At 46.2% G+C, this 12165-nt stretch overlaps 2 protein-coding genes across 8 annotated transcripts in view; one reads left to right on the forward strand and one right to left on the reverse strand.

The window, feature by feature from the left end:
- Positions 1-12165, reverse strand: part of PDZK1 (PDZ domain containing 1) — a 42211-nt gene that overhangs the window by 28659 nt on the left and 1387 nt on the right. The window contains exons 1-2 of one of the 7 annotated variants that reach the window (XM_024732704.1): positions 3966-4427; positions 3255-3335 (exon numbers count right to left, since the gene is read on the reverse strand). The exons of 1 other annotated variant lie outside the window; for it this stretch is intronic. The gene's annotated coding sequence lies outside the window, so the exon portion shown is untranslated. Of the gene's footprint in view, positions 1-3254; positions 3455-3965; positions 4430-5880; positions 5935-12165 lie in introns of those variants that run through there. 5 more of the 7 variants (XM_024732701.1, XM_024732703.1, XM_024732706.1 and 2 more) reach the window with 5 other exon arrangements.
- The window catches only part of CD160 (CD160 molecule), a 41440-nt gene that overhangs the window by 7345 nt on the left and 21930 nt on the right, over positions 1-12165 (forward strand).

A 12165-nucleotide genomic window follows, 5' to 3' on the forward strand; every position in this document is an offset into this window, starting at 1 on the left:
TATAATCAACAACTTACATTGAGTACCTACTACCGAGGCTCAACCCAGATTAGACACTGCTCTGCCCTCACAGAGCCCGGAGTGAAGTGGAGAAAGTTAGAGACACAACTACCAAACACGGGTGCTGGAATATGGAAAAGAAAATGTTTGTTATTGTCATACACACTTATTGAGCTCCTGCTAGGCTCCAAGCGCCAGCCTAGGTTACCTTTTATGAGTTCTCATTTAATCTTAATGGTCCATTTTACAAGAAAAAAAAGTCCCTGAAAATATAAAAGTTGGTTTCCCATAGCTATTTGGATAAGCAACAGAACCTGGATTCAAACCCAGTTGAGTCTGGGTTCCTCCCCCCAGCCTCCCAACCTTGAGGGCTGTGTTAAGGAACCAAAGTAGTTAGACTTGGAGGGGGAAGGCATCCCAGGCCAAAGGAGTAGTAGCACAGGGATGTTCAGGGGTGGTGACTGGTTCCCAAAGCCCAGAGAATAGGCATATGTTGAAAGGAGGAAGCGGGTCAGGTTAGACTGGGAAGCACTGTGGACTCAGTTCTGTAGACTACAGAGGAGCTGCAGTGTTTATGTCCTGTGAGGCTTGGCCATCTCAGACCACAGCGGCCACTGAGTTGACGAGGGACTCTCTTTCATATTCATCAAAACTCCTTCCCACTGCCTGGGTTCCTTCCTTCCCTGGGGTCATGCCCATCGTAAAGCTGTCTGAAGATCATCAGGATAGTAGCGCTTAAGGTGCACAAGACACTATGAGCTTCTCCAATCTCATCCTCATTAAGAACTAGGTTCTATTATGCCCGTTTGACCGATGAGGAAATAAGAGAGGGAGAATGCATCTGCTCTGGCATTCAGGTTTCTGATTTTTAATCATTTAGCCATGATACCCACCAGGCAAAGAGATTATCATGAAGGGCCAAGGAAAGGAGCTGCTGAGATCTCGAGGAAAATACATCTAGCTCTACCTTGCTACTCTCATCCAACTCCTATGCAACAAATGTGAAAATCATTTAACCAAGGTGTGACCGGAGACACCCATTCCCACCTGATCAGACTCGGGACCTTAGGTGCCTGAGAGACTATCAGAGTTCTTCAGCCTCGTCTTTGATAAGAGCATTTTATCCAAACGTATTGACTCCATGCCTGTAGCTCCCTCCCTGCCACACTAACTTCCATTTATCATAATAGCTAAGCACCTACTCTACACCAGGTATTGTTCTAAGAACTGGTATTACAGCAGGCAACACAAAGGACAAGACCCCTGCTCTCTTGAAGTTTAACATCTGCCAAAGGTGACAAAAAGTGCAGAAGATGACTTCTGATGATAAAGGCTACAAGTGATGAGGTGCAGTGGTGAGGTAGAGGGAGGAAGCTAAATTTAAAAGCCATTCCTGGGGAGGTAACATTTTAATTCCTACCCAAATGACAAGCAGGAGCCAGCCTTCAAAGCTCCAGGATCTATTGTACTTGGTGGGCTGAAAAGGACATTCGTGATCATCTAGTCTCAACTCTTTATTGGTAAATGAGTAAATAGAGGGTCGATGAGATTAAAAGACAAGATCCCCCAGCTGACGGCAAGGCTGCCCCACTGTTCCACAGAGCCCTTGGAAAGACACATTTGAAATGTAAGCACAGGGGTCTCCCTGGTGGTGCAGTGGTTAAGAATCCGCCTGCCAATTCAGGGAACACGGGTTTGATCCCTGGTCCGGGAAGATCCCACAAGCCATGGAGCAACTAAGCCCGTGTGCCACAACTACTGAGCCTGGACTCTGGAGCCCACAAGCCACAACTACTGAGCCCATGTGCCACAACTACTGAAGCCTGCGCACCTAGAGCCCGTGCTCCGCAACAAAAGCCACCACGCACCTCAACGAAGAGTAGCCCCCAGTCGCCACAACTAGAGAAAGCCCACGCGCGGCAAAAAGACCCAACACAGTCAAAAATAAATAAATTAAATAAATAAATTTTAAAGAAAAGAAATGTAAGCACACTTGTGGTTATGCATGAACACATATTTATAATGTTATTTTCAATACAGCCTTGGGGAAAAGATGAGAGTCTTTGATAGACAATAAAATTGAGGCTCTGGTTGGTGAAGCGACTTGTCTAATGGCCCGTCACAAACAACTGAATCAAAACCCAAGTTATTTGTATTCCAGTCCCATGTTCTTTCTGCAGGATGAGAAACGGCTGTCTAGCCAGTGGTCTATGAACATAGGACATCATTACTAGCCACTTCATGGTTTATGATACAAAGAGCAAACAGAAGAGTCAAAGATAAAAACAATTCACTTTGTCATAACACACAAACTCAAAGTCCCTGAGTTATTTGCTGCAGGGAAGAACATGTGATTCCAGGTGACTAGACAACCGTGGCCTGAGACAAAGATCCCCTGTGACTTTTGGAAAGGGGACTGAGAGCTCGTGGGTGCAACATTACAGGGACTATAATTAAAGAGGAACGTGTTCCTGCAGAGCCAGCCCAGATCAGGAGTCTCCTTAGCTGGGAAGCCCTGAGATGACAGTCACATTTAAATCCCTTGACCACTTCTGCTTAGGAAATAAGCTACTAGTGGTTCCCAAACCTACCTGCCCACAAGAATCATCTGGGGAGGGAGTGGGGGAGATGTTGGGGGGAAAAAAAAAAGATTTTTCAGGACCTCACAAGACCCAAAGAACTAGACACTCCAAAAGGCAGAGCCTGGGAATCTATGTTTTAAAATTCAGCCAGCCTAGAAATCGGCCGGTTTCTCCACAATTCTCAGCGCTATAATGTGATTTAAAAAAAGAGGAGAGACGCATGTTTTTATTATCCAGTGAGAAAGTTGTTAGGTTGTATCCTTTAAGGGCTGCTTCCAGAAGAAAATCTTTACCACCCAAAGCCCTTGTACAGTGGGAAGGTCCTGTGAGAGAGAATCTCCCCGCGACCTGTGAAGTCTGTTGTCTCACTCCCTTTGGCTGCACATCGAACCCCCATGCAACCCTGGGAAAGCTTTTTCTCAGGATCAGTTTACCAATTCCTTTGTGAAGCAGACCCCAGCCTGCCAGGGTCGGGGCGTCTCAAGCAGAGAGAACCTCAGAGTGTGGAGAATCCCTCCACCTCAACCCCAACACCACCTGGCTCCTTCCCCACCAGCCTCTCTTCTGCCCTGGACAGCCAGCTACTGTGTAGAAAAGGAAAAGGAGAAAGAAGGGGGTTCGGGCCCAGGTGGTCAGTGCCCTCAGTCACAGGGAAGCTGACTCATTTCTTACCTGGGTCCTGGAAGAAGAGGAGTTCACCAGGGTTCACCAGGGAATTCTCTCTCTGCTGGTGAGCTGTAGTCTTGGAACTCGCTGGACTTTGAGCAAAGGTTGATTTAAAAGCTGATGTATTTAACAGGGACGTGTGGTCTGAGTTCAAGTGACCTCTGTCCTGCTTCCTGCCAACTGGCTGGGCCCTGAGCTGGGCAAACCTGGAAAACCCTCAGCAAACCCGACCCGACGCTCCAGCCCACCTGCCTAGTGATGCCGGGCGCCCTGCTGTCCCCACCCCACCCCGCTCCCTCCCTCCCGGAAAAAAGGAGGGGAGAGGGGGAGGCCAGTTAGGGAGGAGGGGCCTTCCTCGGCTCTCTCCCCTCGGCAGATGCCTCAGTCACACCCAAGCAGCACCCAAAGCCTCGGGAGCCTCCACCATCCCCCACGGCGAGGGCAGGGCTGAGGACCATCACCTGACCATCCTCGAGCCCTGAGGTCTTCCTGGGGAGCAGTACCTGTGTCACCCGCACCCAACAGGAGGCCAGCAGGGCAAGGAGTCCCAGTAAATGGAGCAAAGCCCCTCGCGCGCCCATCCTTCCTCCTCCTCCGCCTGCCTGTGAGTTCTTACTTGCATGCTCCCTAGAAGTTGAGCCAGTAAAGCCCCTCCCTGCTCTCATTTCCCAGCTCCCTTCCTCTTCTCAGACACTCTCCTCTTTCTTTCTCTCTCACCTGAGGGTGCTCTGTCTCTATTCTCCAACAGTTGCCTTCCCCGTCCACGCTCAGAACCTCTCAGGCAAGCCCCGCTGGGCAGGTGGAGGTACTTGCTGCAACTCCTGGTCCAGTGCCTGGGCAGCGGGCTGGCATCTGTGCTCAGTCCCAGACACGAGCAGCTGACCCTTGTCAGCAGCACCCACACAGGCAAACCTGGGGCTGGGCTTCTCACTGACCTCGATCCTCAGCCCACACTGGAAATCAGGGCAAGAGATTGCTCCAAGCAGTGAAGCAAAGCGAACCACAGGCTGAGGACAGGGTAGCCTTGCCCTCCTCCACCCATGCTCCAAGGGCCTCTTGTCATTGCTGGGTCTTGGCTGCCCTGGGGTGAAGGCATGGCTGGAGCCAGGGGTAAATGGTGGTCAATGATAAACATCTGAGCAGCTAACTCATACCAGATTACCTCTACCTTCACTCCATACTCCCTGGGCCTCCTGTATATCTTCCAAAGCGGAGGGTAGAAGGGGAAAAGTTTGGATTTAATACCTGAACACCTGGGGACTTCCTTGGTGACACAGTGGTTAAGAATCCGCCTGCCAATGCAGGGGACACGGGTTTGAACCCTGGTCCGGGAAGATCCCACATGCCGTAGAGCAACTAAGCCCGTGCACCACAACTACTGAGCCTACGCTCTAGAGCCCGCAAGTCACAACTACTGAGCCCACATGCCACAACTACTGAAGCCCGCACACCTAGAGCCCATGCTCCACAATAAGAGAAGTCACCGCAATGAGAAGCCGGCACACCACAATGAAGAGTAGCCCCCGCTCGCCACAACTAGAGAAAACCTGCACACAGCAACAAAGACCTAATGCAGACAAAAATAAATAAATACTTTAAAAAGATGTGAACACCTGGGTTCAAATTTTGACTCCATCGGGCTTCCCTGGTGCCCAGGTCTGGGAGGATCCCACATGCCGCGGAGCGGCTGGGTCCGTGGGCCATGGCCGCTGAGCCTGCGCGTCCGGAGCCTGTGCTCTGCAACGGGAGAGGCCACAACAGTGAGAGGCCCGCGTACTGCAAAAAAAAAAAAAAAAATTTTGACTCCATCACTTCCCAAGTGTTTGATCTACAGGAATTCTTTGTTTTTTTAAATTGGAGTATAGTTGCTTTATACTGCTGTGTCAGTTTCTGCTGAAGAATTCATTTTTAACTCTGTCTCACTTACCTTCATCATCTGTAAATAGCTGTTATAATATTATTTTTAGAAACTTTTTTATATTGAATCAAAATACCTCTCATTTCTGTCCCTGAGTCCTGATGGCTCCCTCTGAGCTACACTAAGTCTACTCTTTATTCTACATAGCAGCCCTTCAACTATTTGAAGGCTGATGTATCCCCCATAAGCCTTCTTTTCTCTGGGTAGCAATGGATACCCCTCATTCCTTCAGGTGGTTTGCCTATGTCATGACTTCAAGACTTCTTGCCCTGGGTCCCAGCCAACTTGTCAATGTCCTTTTTAAAATCAAAGGCCTAAAGGGAAAACTTGAAGGTGAGGGAATTTTCCTATATCTTGAGTGTGGGGTGCCTATGCAATTGTCTACGATTACCAAATTTCACCAAACTATACACCTAAAATGGATGAATTGTACTGCATTTAAATAATGCCTTAATTTTTAAATTAAGGAGCCGAAATCGGTAGAATTTATTCTTGAAACTTCTAAAATGAAAAAAGTTGGATGATCAAAAGAAAAGGCAGGACTTCCCTGGTGGTCCAGTGTTTAAGACTCTGCACTTGCAATGCAGGGGGCACAGGTTCAACCCCTGGTCAGGAAACTAAGATCCCACATGCCACGGGGTCAAAAAAATAAAAAGGCAGCCTTCACAGTGGAGCTTACACTCAGTCCCCAATCAAGAGACTTCTCAAACTCACCCTTTACTGCAGTCCAGGTGGGATAAATAACCACAAGCCTTCAAACTGGGAATAGAAGAGGCCTTGAAATATAGAGACAGTGCTGGTTCAAAGTTAAATAGAAATGAGCAATTGTTTGGTTGTTGTTTTTTTAATGACAAAACTCTTTCCCACCGTTACGTGGAACTGAATGAGATTTACCAGCTCAGTGGCTCTGATCTGGTTAATGCAGAAGGGAAAATAACATTGTCTGTTGTGTGTCTGGTAAGCCTTTATATCTATTATTCTGTTAACACTCAGCATGATCTTATGAGACAATATCCCCATTTTACAGATAAGAAGGCTTAAATTCATCTGGTTAATTACCCTGTCTGAGATCTCCTGGCTCAGAAGGCTTAAAGAGCCTGTCTGTCTCCTTAGGTGGTACTGTTTTGCCTCTATAATAAGGCCTCCCACTATCCAGGGAAGGAATGTGCTCTACTTCCCTAAAGGTACTCAAGCAGAGGCTGATGTTGACCTGTGTCATGTTACAGAAAGATGTCTTGCGTTGTTAGGAGACTGGAGTAGGAGATTCCTTGGATTGCTTCCAACTCTAAGGTTCTGTGAACCTAAATGCTGTGGGTCCTGCCCATGACGGTATAGTTGAGTCCTGCCCTGGTGTGTGCGTAGAGGACATGCAGATAAGAGTTACGAGCATGGGGTTTGGCATCAGATGCTGACGCCATTAATGGCAGATTTAAGATCTTAGATCTGCCATTAATAGCTTTATATTTTTTATTGTGAGCTCAAGTTTGTCTGGGCTTTATCTCTGGAAACCTTGACAGCTTGGGTGGAGGGTTTTCTGTTGTTTTTGTCAAGCAGCACCTCTTCATACTCCTAGAATGATGAGGAAAGGCACCAAAAACCTGGGGTCAATTTATGTTACTTATTTGCCTTAGTGTTCCCAGATCATGAAAATAATTAATGTCAGTTAAAGCGCTAGCACCTCCTAAAGGCAGATCTGTGGTTGGGAATTTGCAAGAGAGGATTCTTTTTTCTCTCCAGAGTCCAGGCCAAGACAGATGGTTTCCTTGTTATTCCTGATCTGCTTTACCCTGTCCTGTTTTTTCCATAAACATATCTCCTTTTATCATATTTATATGTTTATTAATTATTTTCTGTCTCTTCCCCACCAGAATATAAATTCCCCAGGGGTAGGGATTTGTACTTGTTTTGTCACTGTATACCCAGTGCCTGGAATATAAGCCTAGCTTATAGCAAGCTTTCCAAAAATGAACTGAATGAGTGAGTGAAAAATGAATCTCCTTTTGTCAACAGGACTGCTTTTTATCCCACCCTTTCACTGAGAGTGTAGCCTTCTGAGGGTCTGGTGTCCATGCAGGGTCTCAGTTTCTAGGTCTTTTCTCTTGTCCCAAAGTGACCCTGCAAAACAGATTGCTTGGTTACTGGTTTTCAGCTTTCTCTTCACTTCTGGAACTTAGAGATTTATTTCCTTTCGTCCACGTTCAACTACCTATTTGAAAAAAAGTTTGGTATATTTTACCCAGTATTTCTACGAACTTTGTAGAGAAAGGGTTTTCAGATTATCTAGTCTGCCATGTTTCCAGAAATGATTCTATCGCTTAGCAGTTACTTTTCCTCTCAAAACTCCAGCTTTAGACAATACTACAAAGCTACAGTAATCAAAACAGCATGGCATTGACACAAAAACAAACATATGGATCAACGGAACAGACCAGAGAGCCCAGAAATAACCCACACACCTATGGTCAATTAATCTTCAACAAAGGAGGCAAGAATATACAGTGGAGAAAAGACAGTCTCTTCAGCAAATGGTGTTGGGACAGCAGGACAGCTGCATGCAATTCAATGAAGTTAGAACACAGTCTCACACCATACACAAAAATAAACTCAAAATGGCTTAAAGACTTAAATATAAGACATGACACCATAAAATTCCTAGAAGAGAACATAGGCAAAATATTCTCAGATATAAATCATAGCAATGTATTCTTAGGTCAGCCTCCCAAAGCAAAAGAAATAAAAGCAAAAATAAACAAATGGGACCTACTCAAACTTATAAGCTTTTGCACAGCAAAGGAAACCATAAACAAAATGAAAAGACAACCTACAGACTGGGAGAAAATATTTACAAATGATGCAACTGACAAGAGCTCAATTTCCAAAATATACCATCCGCTTATACAGCTCAATATCAAAAAAAAAAAAAGAACAACCCAATCAAAACATGGGCAGAAGATTTAAATAGACATTTCTCCAAAGAAGACATACAGATAGCCAAAAAGCACATGAAAAGATGCTCAACATCGCTAATTATTAGAGAAATGCAAATCAAAACTACAAAGAGGTGTCACCTCATACTGGTCAGAATGGCCATCATCAAAAAGTCTACAAATAATAAATGCTGAAGAGGGTGTGGGGAAAAGGGAGCTCTCTACACAGCTGGTGGGAATGTAAATTGGTACAGCCACTATGGAGAACAGTAGGCAGTTCCTCAAAAAACTACAAATAGAGCTACCCTATGATACAGCAATCCCACTGCTAGGCATATATTTGAAGAGAATGAAAACATTAATCTGAAGGATACATGCACCCCAATGTTCATAGCAGCATTATTAACATAGCCAAGATATGGAAGCAACCTAAGTATCCATCAGCAGATGCAGGAAAAAAGAAGATGTAGTATAGATAATGGAATATTATTTAGCCATAAAAAAGAATGAAATTCTGACATTTGCAACAATGTGGATGGACCTAGAGGGCATTATGCTTCGTGAAATAAGTCAGAGAAAGACAAATTCTGTATGTTATCACTTATATGTGGAATCTAAAAAATAAAACAAATAAATGAATATAATAAAACAGAAACAGACTCACAGATATAGAGAAGAAACTAGCGGTTACTAGTGGGGAGAGGAAAGGGGAGTGGGGCAAGATAGGGGTATGGGCTTAAGAGTTACAAACTACTATGTATAAAATAAATAAGTGACAAGAATATATCGTACAGGGACTTCCCTGGTGGCGCAGTGGTTAAGAATCTGCCTGCCAATGCAGGGGACACTGGTTCAAGCGCTGGTCCGGGAAGATCCCACATGCCACAGAGCAACTAAGCCCGGGAGCCACAACTACTGAGCCTGCACGCCACAACTACTGAAGCCTGCGCACCTAGAGCCCATGCTCCACAACAAGAGAAGCTACCGCAACAAAGAGTAGCCCCCACTCACCGCAACTAGAGAAAGCCGGTGCGCAGCAACGAAGACCCAACTCAGCCAAAAATAAATAAAAGTAAATTTATAAAAAAAGAAAAGAATATATTATACAGCACAGGGCAAGATAGCCATTATTTTGTAATAACTTTATTTTTTTTTCTCTTTTCTTTTGGCAGCATGGTGCAGCATGTGGGATCTTAGTTCCCTGACCAGGGATCTAACCAGTGCCCCCTGCAGTGGAAGCGCAGAGTCTTAACCACTGGGCCACCAAGGAAGCCCCACATAATAACTTTAAATGGCATATAATCTATAAACATATTGAATCACTACGTTGTATACCAGAAACTAATATAATATTGTAAATCAACTGTAGTTCAATTAAAAAAAAAATTCCAAGGCTATGCCCTTTCTACTACCAGTCTGCCTGGTTTAGTACAAGATTCTAGCCTCCACCCTTCACATTTGAGATATTCCCTGATATGCTCAAATTTTTACTCCAACTTCAGATCTGATTATCCTTGTCTTTTTAGCAGCTCATTAACTTACTCAGAGCCTGACATTTTAAGCTCCAGTGATTTTCTGTCCCTGACCTGAGTCAATGTTTATGACAATCTCCCCTTTTACTCCCTATGTTACTCTGGCCTTATCCAACACCTGAAGAAGCAGTCTGTGTAGTCTGCATACCTTTGGAGGGATTTATTAGGCCAGGGTCCAGATGCAGAACTGAGATAAATGTTTTACAGCAGTGAGAGGCAATGGGCAGGAGGGAGGGCAAAGCCGTGGTCCTCGACTGGTTCACACATTGTGGCCCCACATGTCTGCTGATCTAAACTTTCTAGTTTTTTTAGCAACCAGGTAGCAGGGCAGGGCAGGCCTGAGGACCCCTGGAGAGCTGTGACTTATTAATACTTGCAAGCTGGCTGCAAAGGATACTTTAGTAGTCATTCCCTCCCTCTTCCTTTTCCCAGCTGAGGGGTCAGAATACACAGTATTTTTCCACTGGGGGGAAGAAAACTGACGTGCAGAGCGAGAACAGGCCATGTCCTGGGTTCCTGAATGTACCAAAGTTTGGGCACTCTCGGAGTATGGATTAAGGTCTCTACTTGCCTCTTTCTGAAAGACACAGAAATGGAGGATCAATGGTCCTTGGGAAGTTCGGACCCTGTCTGAAAGAGCCAGTTTCTCAGGGACCCCAAAGGGACAAGCCTAGGGATAGGAAAACAGCAAGGAAAGTGCCAGGGATCTCAAGGCCAAAGCCTCAGCCTGACTCCAGTCCTCACAGAGAGACTGGGGACCATCCTATCCATGGGTGAAAGGCCAGTGAGAGAGAATCAAGACAAGGAACAGCCTAGTGGGCCCAAGTTTGTGGCATGATTTAAAAGACACCCCTTAAAAAAAATAAATTTAAATAAATTTTTAAAAATTAAAAAAATAAAATTTAATAAAAAATAAAAGACACCCCTGCCTCAAAGTATTGCCTCCTTCAGGATGGTCCCAGGACTTCCTGACACTCTAGTTTGGAGAACAAAGGTATTCATGTGCACCCTGTTTTTCCCCATTGCTTGGAATTCTGACATGCCAGAAAAAACAAAAAAACCCACAATACTCATTATCCACTGAAGACAGTACATCTTCTTCTCAAAAGCCCAAGTCAGATTAAGGATGATCCCATCTGATCTGCCTGAGCCAGCTATGGGAGTGCTGAAATTCTACCCTCAGCAGTGGATCCTCTGCTAAACACTATCTTTTCTTTCCCCTACATCAGACTGGAAATATTCCAGAGGACAAAATGTGAAGTCCCTGATTCAAAGACTTGGGCATCAGGAAGTCCTGGGATTCTCAGCGGCTGTGGGAAGGCTGAAGAAGTGCAGATGTCACAAGATGTGTGAGGCTACTTTCTTCAACTCCCTTGGCCAAAGACAAAGCTTGGCAGGAGGCTTAGCGAGGAGCTCAGCACTGGGACTCACAAGCCTGCAGCTTGTGGGGCAGCTCTCAAGGGGCGATAATCGGAGGAGGACGGGGATCTGCAGCTCTAGAGCCACGTGCTACACGACATTGGCATCCAACAGGCAGGGAGATGCCGAGAGGAACCATCTTCCTATTTGCTCATACAGCACAGTGTGGCTTTGCGGTGGCGGTGAGGGGACAGCCCAGCCCAGAAGACAGACAGAGCTGCAACTGCAGCCATTTCTGCCATCAAGCTGCTGTGTCCTGGAGAAGCTCAGGTTATCCCCATACAGATCTGCGTGTGGAGCAGGTGGCAGTGTTTGGGCTGCCGAGCCAGCAGTTCTGCAGGAGGGAGGCCTGGCTGCAAAGGAACTGCTGTCCTCTGTGACCAGGAAGAGACAAAACAGACTCTCCCTCATACCAGAGAGTTGGGCAGACAGATTTTCTCTGCCTTCTATTTAAAAGACAGAACTTGAGGTCAATATTCCCAGTGAGCCATTCACTACAGGCTGGAAGTTAGAATTGCAACTGAGAGGTGTTGTTCTCAGGGCCTGCCCTGTCACCCTGATACCCACACCCCCAAAGCTGCCACCACGTCCCCACAATAAAACAGCCCTAATTCCCTCCTCTTATGATATTACCAAGGACTCTGGGCAAGAGGCCAGTGGAGACAGCGGCGGGATTGAAATGCCTACACGGCTTTGCTCTAAGTGCCCTCTGGCCCTGAGGTTTGGTTTCCTTCCAGAAAACTATTGGCTGTGCCAGAGGGGTCAGTTCGCACTTTCCCAGGGAGACTCTGGGTCTCCCACCAGGCCCGTGGAGCCAGGAAAGGCTGAGGGCAAGGCAGAGAAGGGGAGTAGATCCCTTTTCTCTGTCAGCCTCTGACGTGCTTCCTTACATGGCCTGTCACCCAGGTTGCCGACTGTCACGCCCATCACAAAGCAAGTGTAAGCCCCAGATCAGACCAAGGTTCAGAGGTGCTCTCCCCACCCAACACCCCACACACTCACACACAGTAAGAGCCATGTGTAGATGCAGCCAGGTGAGCTTCAAGGGGAAATGTACCAGAATAACAAAATTTACTCTACATGCAGATGTGGTCTCAGGCATCTTCATTGCCTAGAAGTCT

Source organism: Neophocaena asiaeorientalis, unplaced genomic scaffold (genome assembly GCF_003031525.2).
Source record: "Neophocaena asiaeorientalis asiaeorientalis breed wild unplaced genomic scaffold, Neophocaena_asiaeorientalis_V1.1 scaffold128, whole genome shotgun sequence".
Classification (NCBI taxonomy): Eukaryota; Metazoa; Chordata; class Mammalia; order Artiodactyla; family Phocoenidae; genus Neophocaena; species Neophocaena asiaeorientalis.